Source organism: Triturus cristatus, chromosome 10 (genome assembly GCF_964204655.1).
Source record: "Triturus cristatus chromosome 10, aTriCri1.1, whole genome shotgun sequence".
NCBI lineage: Eukaryota > Metazoa > Chordata > Amphibia > Caudata > Salamandridae > Triturus > Triturus cristatus.
In genome coordinates, this window is record NC_140593.1 from 1,158,671,340 (window position 1) to 1,158,688,030 (window position 16,691).

General features: G+C 43.0%; 1 protein-coding gene across 1 annotated transcript in view; it reads left to right on the forward strand.

Moving 5' to 3' along the window:
- The window catches only part of LOC146796816 (metalloproteinase inhibitor 1-like), a 79,148-nt gene that overhangs the window by 15,875 nt on the left and 46,582 nt on the right, over positions 1 to 16,691 (forward strand). The window contains exon 2 of the mRNA XM_085631378.1: positions 11,221 to 11,411. The gene's annotated coding sequence lies outside the window, so the exon portion shown is untranslated. The remainder of the gene's footprint in view (positions 1 to 11,220; positions 11,412 to 16,691) is intronic.

A 16,691-nucleotide genomic window follows, 5' to 3' on the forward strand; every position in this document is an offset into this window, starting at 1 on the left:
TTGGCCACGCCCCTTTGAGAGACTCCCCAGTTTTTTCATCCTACTTAATGAGCCGCTTGTCGTGTTAAATATTCAGGATGCATTGACAGAAGCAGCAAAATATCCGTCAGGCGGCAGGCCCACTATGCTAAGCACGTTTTTAGCTTACATATTCTTAAGCCACGCCCCTTTGAGAGACCCCCCTCCCCCACAACCCAGTTTTTTCACCCCACTTAAAGCCCTGCTGTTGCTCCTTCTTCCCAACAGAAAACAACGGGTCTTTGTGGGAAATTGTATCTCCAATCCCACTCCCGCCCCTCACTGCAAAATTCCACATGCCTACTTTTGAACCCTCTGAAGCAGCTGGGAAGTGACAGCCAGATGTCCGTGGCATAATTTGACCCTTGGCATTGCCGAAGTCATACAAGAAAGCACTCTCTTTCATATAACAAGAATTACAAACCAGGCTGCTGAAGAGCATCGTAAAATTCGACACTGTGTGAAAATAATTGGAGGATTCCACCATATTTACTACAGGTGGAGCCTTGATGCCCCCACTGAAGTCACTGCCAGTCAGTTGACCGCGTAATGCCCCCTCACCATGAGATCTGAGCAACATGATGTAAATGAATGAGGTTTGACCAGCCTTGCCTCCACTAACTTCGTATCCCTTAGCAACTCCATCAGCAGCTGCGAAGCGTGCATTTCACAACACCGCACATCATTTACAGGGTTGCTGCTAATTCTTTCCCTACTTGGCCATCTGGATTTTACCTATTCTCAGGTATTAGCCACATCTTCTCCAAAATAGAAGGACGACTCTGTGCGCTATGCCATAGCCAAACACACAGCCTGCTGCATAAAAAAGTTGTGCTGACAATCATGAAGAAATTACGACTTCATGGCATAACCCAGTCCACCCTCTTTAATCTTCCTTTATTTCTTTCAAAAGATGATGTCGAAATTATGTCTCAAATTCGAATACATTTTGGGGTATTAGGGGTTACACAAAGTTGCAATGCAGTACTTAAAATTTACTGGTCTGGCTAATGGCAGAGTAGGATTGTATTGCATAGTGGTCCACCACTCTTGTAAGGGGAATTTGCTGAAGAAAAAGGCAAGACCATTTAAAATGTGGGTGGGTGCATGTTTCTTCGGCAACTGCCCTCGAACGGGACAGTACACACATTGTGGGTCCCATCTCCCCGCTTCACTGCAGTTCCTGCTTCCACTGCCTGGGCCTGCCACACAACCGTCCGCCTCGTGCACCACCTCACCCTGCCAAAGCAATATAGTTGCTTTCTACTACATGCACAGAGCTTTGCTTGGTACTTTGGGTTTGCGTTGATTAAGGATGGTGTAGTACACTAAGGGGGATGACTGAGGGCCCAGTGCCACCACACTTTTTTCCCATTCTTCCCCGTGTGGTCGCACTGGTCCTTCAGACAAGTTGATGTGGCTTCGACTTCACTTCTGCGAGCCACGCCGGAGCTGCTTATTTCATTTTTGTGGCCCACACGTTAGTGGCATAAAGGCTGTCACAGTGTGGTGCGGGCTCTTAAGTGTGCTGGTGGGTTACTCTCACCTTGGGCAGACATGTCATCATGCTCAACCTGAGTTCGCCCAGGCAATGCGAGCACCGTTTATGGTGGACCTCTTAGACTTATGGCCAGAGTGGGTGAAATACTATTGTTTGTGGGTGACTAGGGGACAGGAGAGGAATGGTGAGTTGAGGAATATGTACTGTGGTCATCTTTTTCTGTCTTCCTTATTTTCATCCACTCTATTATTCACCTTCAGCCTGTCCTTTGCAAATGTCAGGTATAGTTGTAGTTTTTTTTTTCACTGTTGTGATCTCCTGTCTTGACTGCTGCATGATGGATTAAACCCAGATCCTTGTGACTGGGGGTGAATCTTTGCATTGTCCAGCATTCCGCCCATCAATTGTCTCTCTTGCATTTGACTACTGCAATAGCTTGTATATTGTCCTGTCCATTAAATCAGTCACCAAATTCCACTGGTTTCAAAACAACGTTGACATGCTCTTATTCGGAACAAATTGCTGCAATCATATGCCCGCTCTAACACTCAAAGCCCTCTGCTCTGCCGCCCCTCCCTCCCCCCCCGCATCCCCTATAGGAGAGAGAGCAATTTTCAGAACACTGACTTGTCCATAAGGTTCTACAGGGCAGGTCCCTTAAGTACTTGTGGAAGCTGTTTCTTCCAGATCATCTAGCTAGAATCCTTCGATCCAGGAACCACAGCTTGCTCTCAATTCAGTCCTACCACCTCAAGAAGTTTGGTGGCAGGGCCCTACACATAACCACCAGGATCATCCCATGGGAGCTCACTCCCAGTGCATCTTTGACTGGAAAATTACTTACTGAAACTCATAAAAACCCAGTTTTTTGGTGAAACCCATTGTTCACTTCCATGCAGGTGGCCATTTGTGTTTACTAAGGCTTGGATTGTTTGGATGCCTAAAAACCAGCAACTACACTCGTGGCGCTTCAGATTCTCAAGAATTTTACAACTTCACTATCGTCTATTCATTATAATTGCTGATTTATACTGATGTCATCTGTTAGTAGTGCTCTGAGACTACATTAGGTAGGGTGTAGCGCTGTATTCCCCCCCCCCCACAAAAAAAATTATTAGGATGATAGATAAACTTACTTTGCTGTGAAAGGGGGACACAAAGACCTGTTTGACATTTCCATACTTCCCTAAGAATTCCCCGACGGATGAATCACCCTAAAAATTGCACCTGTACCAATGCCTAGAAATGTTTATGTGAAAACAAGCATACACTAATCATAAACGTTTTGCTTTTTCCTTGTAACTTTAATGATGAGTTGGATGTCAACTTGCACTCATTGAGACATTTGATGAATGCTATTCTTATATATTGCCGCCCCCACCAATGGCCCAACTTTTCTGGGATTTCCATCTTTCGATGTTTCACGATTTCCTGTTTTGGCTCCAACCTCCAGAATGGCATTATAACTTGTGAGTACATCTCGTACAAGTTCGGAGAGGCCCTGTGCATCTTTTTTAATGTTGGTTGTCTGTGAAGTGTGTCTTGTCCTGTTGTGTTTTTTTTTTTTTGTGTTATGTCTGATTTAGGGATCTCCATACTACTCAGAGCAGCCAGTTGTCATTGTCTCCCGTAAGTTTCTTGAGTATATAATTGCATCCTGTTATGTAACTCGCTCCTCCTTCCATTCTGTGCTTTCTGCTTCTGCCCACTCAAGTAGCTTGCACTTCTAACAGGCAATCCTAGTTGCACCGGCTGTTCTCCAAGACATGGCTAATCTTTTTTGTCAAGCATCAAACAGGGTGGGACCATGTAGTTTGCACAGGTGTCTTTTTGAAAAATACATTTTGGTTCCCTGAACAGATACTTTCGGGCAATAGCTTATTCCCCACTGACATACTAGTAACTGGTAGCATCATCATTGGGTCTTCCCTCTACCAGGAGGGCATTCCTCAAAGCAAAACGACAGTAGGGTATCCGTAACAAGTAGGTAGTGATCGAAAATTACCTCCTGTCGCAATGCAACAGGAATTTCTTAAAACATAGGCAGGGATAAGGTTTAAAAAGAGAGGAGATGTCTAGGGAAATATAAGGTGTCTCACATCAACATACTTATAAGGTCAACATGTTTCAGCCTACCTGCGCCCATACAGGTCGATGGCTTTCCTCAGGACCATTAGATTGGATGGGTTCCTTTTCTGAGCCAGTCGGGACACTATCTCCTGGCTTGGAACGTATCAGGTATGTTCACTCTGCGAGTGTTGGAGAAAACACTGTTCTCCTCTAGAAAGAGAACAATCATTGGAATAGCCAATAGGTCTTGCCTTTGGGACCTTATAAGTGCTTAGCCATGCAACAGTTGATGTTGTTGCACAAAGGATATTGTGCTGCATAACTAAATACTTATAAGGTCCCAAAAGCGAGACCTATTGGCTATGCCAATGCTTGTTTGACATGAGGGCTGCCTCAAAACAATAAGAGTTATACATAAATGGGTAAACCCAATGGTACTGGGACCTGGGTAGCTAACAGTACAATATAGGGTGATCCCAGTAAACAGTATTCAGTCAGACAGTACATAAAACATCTAATCAAACAGAATTAAGACCAGTACATAAAGATGATGAGTAGCCAGTGTTATTTAATCACACTGCTTCGTTAAATGAATAGATATACACATCAAAATTCAATTCATACACAACAAAGTGCCCAAAAGGACAGGGAAAAGGGGAGGGGGAGTTGTGATTCTTGTGAGGATAGAAGAGTGTAAAGGGAATAAGGAAATCGTGTAAGCAAAAAATACCAAGCTCAAATGACAAAAAAGTGAATTATGGCCTAATTATTTCGCCAATAGTACATGAATTGTTCATATAATTCAATATTCAGACCACACAAAGGAAAACACAGTTGAGCAATCCCTGTTGTTTCTGGGGACTGGCTCAAAGGAAAAAGTGTTGACGTTTCGACCCCAAGATTTATTGTAGGCCAATTAACACTTTACACGGGGGTCTTCCTCAGGACTGTGATAGGGGAGGGCACCTAGGATTAAAATAAAACACTATTTGTAATAAAAATGAGAGGAAAAAGAAGTTACAACCAATACTAAGGCCAAAGAGGTCCGTGTATTTACCATATTGAGCCCTACAATGGGGGCTATGGAGTAAGAGAATCGGACACAGAGGCTCCAAAGTCAAGAATGCGGCACCAACACCTGCAAGAATAAGGTGTAGTTTTTAGAAGCCCAATTAAATACTTCAGGACAATCATTTTAGCAAAGTAGTGAGAAAGTGATACACTTACGCTCCGCGGGAAAACTTCCAGCGTGTCCCTTCCAAACTGATTAAATAATTAAATAAAGTCCTGCCTGTAATCATCGGCTAGGAACCGTTCAGCATACAAATCTGAAAATTAAAAACGGAGTCACAAACCAAATGTAAAGTTTAAAGGTCGTACTTAATCAAAAACAACACCCAGAGTGTTATTACCTGCTCTATTTTCAGGGCGCACAATGGCACCGGATCTGGAGGAAAAAGAGGGGGGAGGAAAGGGTCACGGACTATTCAATACAACTCTCAACTAGCATATAAATAAGTCTGAACAGTGACAAACCATATCCGAAGTCGTAAAACACTCACTGACCTTCGGTGATGAAAAGACCTCAAGGGAATAGCGGTGCTGAGTCTAAAGTGAAAGGAGCCTAGGATTAGTATTTACTTCCTTCTCAATTGGAGGTAAAAGATAAAAAAAAACAAATGACCCGAAGTGTCGAGGAGCTTACCGCTACGTGCTGGCCAGAAGTTCAAAGCAGAATGGAGGGAAACGAGCAGTCAGCTCGTCATCCGTTATGTAGACGCGCTCATTATCGCTCGTCAAGCGATGACGTATCAGTGGCAGACGCTAGATGCTGACTGCATAGCATCGCGGCCATATCATAGACAGGGACAATAGACTAGCTTGGGAAATGATCAACTTGTGATCGGAAAAAATAAATGAAATGGAGTCTTAGTAATGTAGGATAGGTCAACGAAAGTTAGTTTAGAAGCCTCATAAAAGATTCCTCCACCAACGGGGCGGAAAAAAACTCCCTGTGATGGTAGGTTTATCAATCTCAGTAGAGAAAATTCCATGAATTTACAGAGTATGACTAATAATGGTTTTGCAAAGGCGCTGTACATCATGCATTTACAGAGTGAATCTAGTCATAGTTTAGCAAAGACGCTGTACATCATTAAATAATAAATCCATCTTAACAATAGACCAAAGATGAATCTTAATGAAAGCGCAAATACACATGATTACAGGTCCAGGGTGTCATGTGGCCAGAGTAAGACATTATTCGTACACGTCCCTGTCAAGAGGCATAGATGAATCAATCGCACTCTGTCAGGGGCAAGGTAATAACAATGGTCCACTGTCCAATACAAGGGCATGCTGAATTAGCACACAGATAGCGTTCAGAATCACAGTACACAGATTTCAGCAGAGAGTGGAAGTTTAAGAGGCCCTGTCTCACTCAGAAGTTAAGCATGCCAGCTGCGTATTACTAGAGTCAAGTTTGTTTAGACCATTCAGTGCAGAGTCAAAACGTGTCATCCATTTACATTCCCTTACATTAAGGATGGATACAATGTTACCTCCTCTCGGTCCTAGAATGGCCTTCTCAAGGACTATCCACTGAAGTTCCTCAGGGGTATGTGCAGCCGTTTTAAAATGTTCCACTAATGGGGCCCCTTGGACCTCACACCTTATTCTACTGCAGTGCTGCAGTATGCAGGCTTTGATTTTTTGCTGGGTTTGGCCCACATAGATGAGTCCACATGGGCAAATGATTCCATAAATACCATTGTTCGTGTTACAATTAGTAATGACTGTAACTCAATTTGATGGTGCTTGTACGTGAATCTCTTATTTGAATGGTCATCCTACAGGCCTTACAATGGCCACATTTGTAGTGTCTCAAAGTCATAGGCTAATTCCAGAGAGTTTGTAAAGACGGTGTTACTGGATTTTCAAGAAAAGAGCGGACAACTTGCTCTTTTATGCTTTTTGCTCTCTTGAATGAGTGCATAGGTGGGTTTGGGTGTTCAATGTCATCAGATATGAGTGACCAATGCCTATTGATTACCTTCCTAAAAGCATTGCTTTTGGTGCTGAACGTGGTCACACAGATCATCCTCTCCAAAGTTCGGTCACTCTTGTCTTTAACAGCAAGTAAGACTTCACGGCGGCTATACCAAGCTCTTTTCTGTGCTTTTTTGACCAGACGTCGTGGATATCCTCTCTCAAGAAGTCTTTGACTCAGGTCATCAGATTCCGTCATGTAATCTATTTTTCTAGAACAATTCCTACGGATGCGTAAGAACTGGCCTGCGGGTAAATTGTCTCTCAGGCCCCGTGGATGGTGGCTGCTATACCGCAAGAGTGAGTTCCGCTCTGCTGGTTTGCGGTATAGTGTGGTATGGAGTTTGTGGCCTTCATGGAAGATTGTAATATCCAGGAAATCGATCCTGTTTTGTGTATGAACTGAATTTTGATGTGTATATTTATTCATTTAACGAAGCAGTGTGAATAAATAACACTGGCTACTCATCATCTTTATGTACTGGTGTTTATTCTGTTTGATTAGATGGTTTATGTACTGTCTGGCTAAATACTGTTTACTGGGATCACCCTATATTGTACTCAAAACAATAAGAGGGCATGAAAAATCAATGAGAGGCCACGCTGAATGAAACAAAGGTGCAGGAAAGGGAATGAGGAAGGAGCCATGTTTTTGAAATGGCCTTCCCTAAAATGTTTACCTCCACCAGAGAGAGCAACTTGCCTTCAGTGTCTGTTCGTGAATCAGGGAGGGAAAAGGTGACATAGGAAGTCCACGTTTAGAAGAATTATTGGCAGTGAAATGAGCGTGCCTGATGGGAATTGTGGTAACATTTTACCAAAAGATTGATGAAGGCCAAAGAATCCGTCAACCAACCCCCACAATGCCCCCAAAGCAGGAGACTGCCTTTGCCCACACTGCTTGCATGCTGCCTTCCCATAATTGAGCATTTATTTTTGTGCCCACACTTCTGATGATGGATTTAGAAAGAAAGAATGAGAGGGGCTTCCACCTGCTTTCCTACATTGATTAGGTACTTTAGCTTATGAGAAGGGAGGATTAGACTATGAGCATGGAGCAAGCCATGCATAAGCTCAAGCCTTGACACTCCTCTAGCATACAATTTCTGGGAAATTGTTTTCCAGAGATCAAGACATCACTCTGTATTTTTTAGGTGGCTTTTCCAGTGAGATACCTTTGTTTGTCTGACAAATGCTTGAGCTCGTATTTTGTAATCGTGAAAGAAAGGGGGACAGAACTCAACTCATTGCATTCCATGAGTTCTGCAACAAGAGAAAAAGGGCAGATATCACAAACTTTGACATATGACTAGGGGGCTTGGGGCCTTGGTATTTGAAACAATGACTTTAACAGACAAATGTGACCCATGTACAGCATACTCATTTTCCGTCCTTCCCCAAACATTCAATTTAATATTGGCTAGAGCTCCATTCTTACCTTCTATCACAAAAGCTCTCACTTATCTCGGATAGTCATCACTTATTCCGTGGTGGTTCATCCTGCCCTGGGATCTGCTTTCTCTATCTTGATAGGCTAACACAGATAGCCTTCCAAAATATTGTTTTGTATTGTGCCTTTGCTTTGTTTTTAGATCGTTTTTGCCACATCCTCAAGTACTTATAAGGGCACCTTGAAGTGTAAATAGAAAAACATCCCTATTCACATGTTTTCAAAAATCTTAGCGATTGAAAAAAAATCTGGAAATATACCAGATAACAAAATGTACATATTTGAGCCAAGTTTTGTTTTGAGCCCCCTCTACATTATATGTGTAAAGAAATATAATTTCAGTTAATAAATATCAGTTGTTGAAGTGCTTTGCTTGTGTGTTGTTAATTACTGAGAGCAGATCCTCACAGATTTCTTATAGGAGCTAAATGCATTAACATGACTTGAGAAAATGTATCACATCTATGACACTAAAGGGATATTCTGCCTGCATACTGCAAGGTGCAGTGGTTCAGACCACTTCAGACATTGGCTGTCTTGCACTCTAAGGGATGGCATTTTACCTGATCAGATATGCACATCCGCCTAATGTTATGTGTATTTGTAAAGCGTGTCCTCACCTGCGAGGGTGTCCTAGCGCTGAGCAGGTGTGTGTGCGTGCCTAGCCCTGCCTACGTTAGGTTGGTTAATTAAAAAGCCAGGTCTTATGCTTCTTGCCGAATTGAAGAAGAAAGGAGGAGGCTCTGATGTGGAGTGGGAGGTTGTTCCATGCCATAAGAGTGCTATAAGAGAATGCTCATCCTTCTTATCTGGTTCTGTGTATGAGTGGCATGTGTGTAAGGGGAGTCGAGCGGAGGAGTCTGGATGGTTGGTGGAAGGAGATTCAACTGTTCTGGTAGGTGGGTCCCCTGAGTTGTGTAGTCCCTTGAAAATGTGTGTGAGGAGTTTAAATTGTAGTGTAGATCCCTAAGGTGTGGTGTGATGTGGGTTTTGTTTGGAGGTAGAGGATCAGTCTGGCTGCTGAGTTCTGAATGGGTTATCATCTTCTAGGGAGTTGCTTGGTAATCCCAGTGTAGTGGGTGTTCCCATAGTCAAACTTGCTGATGACTAGGGTGTGGGTGACAGTTTTTCTAGTGTTGCTTGTGAGCCATTTGAAAATCCTCCTCCTCCTCTTCAAGGTGAGGGAGCAGGATGTAGTTACTGTGTTTACTTGTGTGGTCATGTACAGTTTGCTGTCAATTATTCCTAGGTTCTTGGTGTGGGTCCGGGTCCAGGTTCTGTCGGTCACCAGTTGGAGTTCTATGTTGAGGTGTTCTTGCCGAAGATCACTACTGTCTTGACGGTGTTTAGCTTGAGACAGTTGGCTTTCACCCAGTTGGGGACTTTGGTCATGCAGGTGGTGAACTTGTTTCTTGTGGGTCTTTTCCGAGGGGGAGAGTATGAGTTAAGTGCTGTCTACATAGAAGAGAATGTTGATGCAGTGTGCGAGGAGGATGTTGGTCAAAAGGATCATGTATGAGGGTGGAGCCAGGTGCGCAACACCCATTGGACTCAAAGGGCTTCACCCCCCCCCGTCGTGTGTGGCAGCCCGGGATGAGACAGCTTCCCGGGCACACAATCAGCCGCACCCGAGCACTTTACAGGTCTTTAAAAGTCCATTTGCATGTTAATGAGGCCTTGCTGTTGTTTCACCCCTTCTAAGAGCCCCTGCAGCTCAACTCTGCCTATTGCTTAAAGATTCAGCCCCCCCCCGAATCACTTCAGAACTGCTGCTGGAATTGCATTTGTTCTTCCAACCTAGCAGGCAAGTTAGCATGTGAAACGTATAACATTTTCAATTACTTACACAATGAAGCAATTAGTGTGCATGTCTTGCTTAACAGTTTATAATCACTGTTCTAGACCTGCTTCTAATCCACAGTTGCATTTTTTACTTTCAGTGCATTTTATGTCCCATACTCTCATAGTTAGAGTAGTCCATTTTTAAAATGTGATTATTCCCAGCCTGGCACCTTAAGGATTGTTTCATAGCCCTTCTTTTTAGATGGAGACTACTCAGTAGCGCAGGCACTGTCTTTAGAGGGGCATATTAATGCTTATCAATAAAATAGAGGGGCTTCAAGCTCACCCATTGCTTACCGTTAGTTTGCTTTCCTTGCCTCTCCATCGTGTCCGAGCTTGTCAATCTTGTGGTTTTCCCACCCATGGAGCCTTGCTTCTTTACAGTATCTTTGATGGGCTGTCATAAATGCTTGATTTTCAAGTACTCCTTTTTAGGTCTCGCCTAGGCAGCACTGGCGCTGTCTCTTTGAGACATGCTGTATTCAGGTATGGAACTGAAGCTTCACCCACTCTCCGCCCATATTTTTCATTGGCTTGTATCATTGTCCTTTGTAAATCTTGGCTTCTGAATTGTTAATAGGCTTATTAGTTCCTCCATTTTTTTGTAGAACCGACAGAGTCTCAAACCTGGTTCACCAGGCACAAGGTCAGCAGCTCTCTAAGCTATGCCACTTATGAAGTTTCAAAAGCTATTTTTTTATTTTTTATTTATCAAGAGCCCGGCACCTCACAAGACAATCCAGCTTGGGCAAAAGCCATGCTATTATGTTATCGCGGGCAGGGGCTGCTGCCACTGCGATATCTGGTTTCTGCAACCTATTTCTGCCCTACTGCGGGGCAGCACCCGCCTTTCCTCGTCTGTTGGATTTAAAACAGCAAGTAGCTTGTGGTGTTTTTTTTCCACCCTGGAGGAGACCTTCGGTAGCAGAGGGGCAGCCGGCTGTGTGAACTTATTTTCAAAGCAGTGTCTGGCATCCCGATGGCTAGGGCTGCCTCATCTGGCTCTATAACCCCTGCTGTGTAGCAGCCTCATTTCTCCTCACTCACCCTCCTCTGCATAACAGCATCTGGGGACAGCCATGTTCAAGCGATAATCTGTTGCCATGGTGGGGGAAGCTTTGCATTACTTCCATATCCTTTTTTTTTCCTCATGAAATAGAAGGCATCCGTCCAGGGACGTGGCATAAAAAACGCCAGCTCCTCTCGCTCATAACATGTTTATAAAAAATGTCAAACATTGAGTTAATGCAGTGTGGTGAACCGTATTTGACATTTCTTTTTTTTTTTGCAGTTTTATCTAACGTGAACTTGACCCAAAGGAATCAGCGCGTTTTACATGACCACCAGTTGCAATACAGACGGACGCATACATTCTGTGAAGGAATGGGGAGATTAAGTGATTTGCCAACAATCCCAGGATGTTTAAGCCTTCCGCCAGACTCAAACCTGGTTCCTCAGCTTCAAAGTCGGCTGCCCTAGCTGGTAAGCCACACCTTCTCTCACGTTAACTACTGTAAGAAAGAAACACACGAGGAATTAGGGTGCCCATCTCACTCCATGTCAATGCGGACAATGTCACCAGGCCTGAACTTTTCACCTACAAATTATCAAATTCAGCTGTGTTGGTCTAACTAGTGGCATGGAAGCAAGGCAAAATTACAACACCCAGAAAGCATTTTGCTCTCACACACAAGCCGAGGACTAAAAACAGTGTTCGCAAAGACCTAGAAGGTCCTACTTTACTCACGACGTGTACAGCTAGGGTACTAGTTTAATAAAAAAAGACTGCTCAGTGATCTTTCAGGCGTTTACATCAGGTTTTCATATGTAGCAGCTTGAAAAAACAAGCATTTGATGTGCAATAGGTCTCGCATTTGCGAAAGTTTAAGCTAATGGCATTGTAAATAACAATGCCTTTTATTTATGTTTTGAAAACCTGCAAGTGGTGCGTAAACGCGCACTTTTGTAGTTATAGTTCTGGCTTACGAGAAGCAAGGCTGGTAGTAAAAGAGACACAGTTACTCTCCCAGCCTTTCTTCTTCTAGGCAAGGACTATAAGTAGAACGTGCATGTTTACGTACTACGTGCAGGTTTTCAAAAAGCATAAATAAAAGGCATTGTCTTTTTCAATGCCATTAGCTTAAACTTTCGCAGATGCGAGACCTATTGCATTGCAAATGCTTGTCTTCAGTGCACCTCTGTAAGCAGCCAGTGTGCATTCCTGGTTGCATTACAGTGACACAGAGCCTCCTTTGTAGATGAGCACAGTTGGGCTGCATTTAAGCTCATTTTTGGTGGGCGTTGGGCTAGAGAGGCGTGCTCTTTAAAAGAATCTTGTGTGGGCCTTTTCATCAGAGGCAGCTGAAGCATCCGAAGAACGCGCCACGGATCGCGAGGTTGAAACTTTTTTTCGGTCCCCTTTTTTTCGGTCCCGTCTATCCATGACGCTGCTACTGTAATTCATGCTCGCTGTCTGTCCCGTGACATCTTGCATGTGGCGCAGCGACAAAGCTGTCGAGTTTGGAACTTGGGACCTAGATTTAACTCTCAGTGGAAGTCTTAATATCCAGTAATCCTGGCCATATCACCTTATTTCCCCTGCCCACAAACAAAATGAAGGGTTAGTTGTGTAATATACATAGTGCTCCGATGCCTAAGGGTCGAGTTCGCGCTATATGAAACTGCAAAATATACTTTTGATTTTGGAGAAGTATTTAAGCCATAATTAAAAGTCCTCCAGCTTCAAGAATTCACAACGTCACATACATGCTGAGCTTGAAGTCTCTTTAAAATGTAAACCCTCTTTCCTTTGCGGCTGCAATGCGAACACGAAAAAGTTGCATCTGTGCAATAAAGCAGGTATTTCACACCTCTGCAGTGCGAGTCGCCGGCTGCTGTGTTGCACAAAACGTCTTTTCAGTTTCAAGACGAGAGGCAGTGTGGGTGTATTGGAAGCATCACGCAGATTAATTCCCGCTTGCATCGAAATATTAAAGCTAATATGATACAAGCTCTGAAAGAGTGGGAAAGAAAAGAGAATTTACATAGATTAGCGCCTCCCTGACTAAAAGTAGGCCCAGGAGATGTCAGCCTTCACGACCAAATGTTGCCTCGAGTAAAGCTCCACACCTGCCGTAAACTCTGTAGTAAACGCTCCTAGACACTGACTGTGCATTGCAGATTTGTCTCTCATGCCAGTCACGTCTGCCCGTGCCCCCTTGCAAAACAACAAATATCGGTCCTTTATCTCACTCAGTGCGGCCAGACTGGACTATGCCCATACAGTACAATGTACAGCGTGTCTCTCTTTAGAAGGCCTTGATGGATTTTGCAGCAAAGCACAATTTAACAGGATTGGGGCAATCAAACCTCCCTCCAAGTCATAGTGTGCGATTGCCTGGTGTTATGGAACGAGGCAGGCAAACTGAGCCTGTGAAGGAAGGTAGAGGTAGTAGTCTAGTAGACCTTGGAATTTGGAGCAGCGCCTTCTCCCTTGTCGTAGGGGAGCTGCATTTATTTCCATGCAACCCTCGATTGGCGCCCTCCCCATGCCAACTTGATGGTTGGCGATCTAAGTTGTTCCAAGAAGGGCCTAGTGAGTGGGATCAGGATATTCTGCAAGTGGTGTAAGAGTTTCAGGAGATGCACCATCTTCATAAGAGATACTCTTCCAGCTCCCGGTAACTGCAGACTCATCCGCTTCTCTACATCTGCAACCACATTCATCCTACTTTCGCCCTAGCTCTCCCTGAGTAGTATATCCTAGTCCCAGTCATACTGGATGCCTACATAACAAATTGGTTCAAATTGCCAATTGATTGTGGAAATCCAAATCAATCAATCAAAGGTTGGTAGAGCTCAACTACTCACCCGTGACGGTCTCATTGCGCAGGGGGGAGGTGGGGGACAGATCCGTCTAAGTGCTGGGGTCATTCGAAGAGCCAGGTCATGCGGTTCTTCCTGAACTGGGGTAGCGTGGGAGATAGTCTGAGGTGGAGGGGTAGCGTGTTCCAGGTCTTGGCAGCGAGGAAGGAGAAGGACTTTCCTCCGGTTCTGGTCTTGCTGATCCATGAGATGGAAACCCGGGCGAGCTGGGCAGAGTGGAGGTGTCTTTTGGGTGCGTGGAAGGAGAGGCGGCTGTTCAGGTATGCTGGTCCGGCATTGTGGAGGGCCTTGTAAGGGTGGGTGAAGAGTTTTAAGGTTATTCTTCTGCCTGCCAGTAGCCAGTGGAGTTCCCCGAGGTGTTGAGTGATGTGGCTGTGTCGGGTGAAGTCGAGGACCAGTCTGGCTGCGGTCTTCTGGACATTCTGGGGGAAACTTTTTCTAAATGATATTAACATGGACCAATTTAAAGCTAGGCCCAACCCATCTGCCAGAATTAAATATCTCATAATTAATAGGGCTCAGATGTGTTTTCTGGGTCTTTTACTAATAGTAAAATGTAGTCAGATACAATAACAGCAGGGTATTGCAAACACCAAATTTTATGGCCCAGTGGTAGCGATATTCTCATGGCAATGATGATTGGTGACAGGGGTGGCCCCGTCGCATCCTTCTGCTAATTCTTATCAGAGAGGAAGGAAGGATATTTATTTTAATTATAGTTGTAGGAAGGGAGTATAGTAGTGCCAGCTCCTGCTGTGCATGTACTTTAAGTGACCTAGTAGACACTTGCCTCCATTTTTCTCTGTTTTGGGGGCTTCACAGACCCCTGTTAAGGTTCGTGAACCCACATAGATTTGCAGGCCTATGTTGATCCTTCTGAGGGTTTACTTGTTTAAATTAACATGAATTGCAAATGAATCAAGTCAATTTATGAAAAAAAAGCACTAACGCATATAAGATTAACATTAATATAAAAATAATTTTAAAAATACATTTGAAAACAACAAAATAAACTTAATACTAAATGATGGGGATTAAGAAGTAGTCTCTATGATGGTAAATCTGATATTATATTTGCCCAGATGATGCAGGTGTAGACAAGGCAGTCCAAGTAATGCAATGGGATGCCATTGTAGTAGAGGCTGGTAAAGTACTACACAACTGCAACTTGCTTCCCGATCATGTATTTCTTATTTCTTCCTATGTCAGTAGATGTGGAGGCTTTGTGTGATTTTGATTTGTGTGTATTTCAAACTTGAAATGTGGGATATTATTCTGGGCTGAGGTACCCTATTGTCCTTGGTGCACTATTGCAAAATACTTCATAAAACAGTTTTTTCGTTTCTTCAGCAAAAACTACCTGCTACAAAAGAATGGAACTGCCCAGTCTTTAGGTATATTAAGTATAGGGGATCAAGCCTTCCCCAATGCATTGCCACCATGTCCTGTTTCAAGAAATCTAACCGGTTGCTCTACCTATCTGAATTATGTAAACGCTATTTAGTCGTTATATCAATAAATCACTCAGGTTAGACCATGTATTTACAAAAAAGAATGGATAGATCAGTTATTGTGACAACATTTTATTTTTGTCTTGTTGATATTCACAAAACAGTGAATCTGTATCGAAATTAATTATTGTTATATAATAAAATATGTACAACATCAATGTTGGCCCCAAATAATAACACTTTCCATGGACAACCTGACGTACCTCATTCATAAAAATCAAGCATTCAAAAACCCATTCACAACGTATATCCACACTACACATTCATCACTAAAAGTTCTGTCTTATTCAAAGAGATTGTCCCGACAACAAGTTGACACACGTAATTCTGACCAATCTGAGGAACAGGAAAAAAGGGGACATGCCGACGCGCGTTTCGGTGTTATCACCCCCAATCCGGGGTGTCACCTTCTTCAGGGCCTAAAACACATTTATTTCAGGGGTCCATGGGGCCTGTATAGTGATAGAAAGATATCAAACATTTGTATGATTCATTTATCAAAAAATAACTTTTGATCTGTTACCTATACATAGATAAAGATAATGGTACTCATTTATCACCTTAAAAAACATACATGGTGTAGCCTGAGGACATCAAAGCCTGATACATAATTTACTACCTAAAAATAATGTTCTGTACGCTTAACAAACTAAAAACAAAAGATATAAATGTGTTTTATGTCCTGAAGAAGGTGACACCCTGGATAGGGGGTGATAACCCCGAAACGCGTGTCGGCGTGTCTCTTTTTTTCCTGTCCCTCCGATTGGTCAAAATTACGTGTGTCAACTTGTTGTCAGGACGATCTCTTTGATTAAGACAGAACTTTTGGTGATGAATGTGTAGTGTGGATATACGTTGTGAATGGGTTTTTGAATGCTTGATTTGTATGAATGAGGTATGTCAGGTTGTCCATGGAAAGTGTTATTATTTGGGGCCAATATTGATTTTGTACATATTTTATTATATAACAATAATTAATTTCGATACAGAGTCACTGATTTGTGAATATCAACAAGACAAAAATAAAATGTTGTCACAATAACTGATCTATCCATTCTTTTTTGTAAATACATGGTCTAACCTGAGTGATTTATTGATATAACAACTAAATAGCGTTTACATAATTCAGATAGGTAGAGCAACCTGTTAGATTTCTTGATATTATTGATTTTCCCCTATTTCTCTACCTCTATCGCTCCAGGGGTTCCCCTCTTACTTAGTGGTTATACCTTGTCCTGTTTCCTCATCACAGTCCTTCCTCTATTAGTTTGAGTCTTCATCTTGGAGATAAGATCCCTGTTGTTTACATAAAATTATGGACAGATTTATCCCTCTATTGAGAATAAATCTTTTTTTCAATTTTATG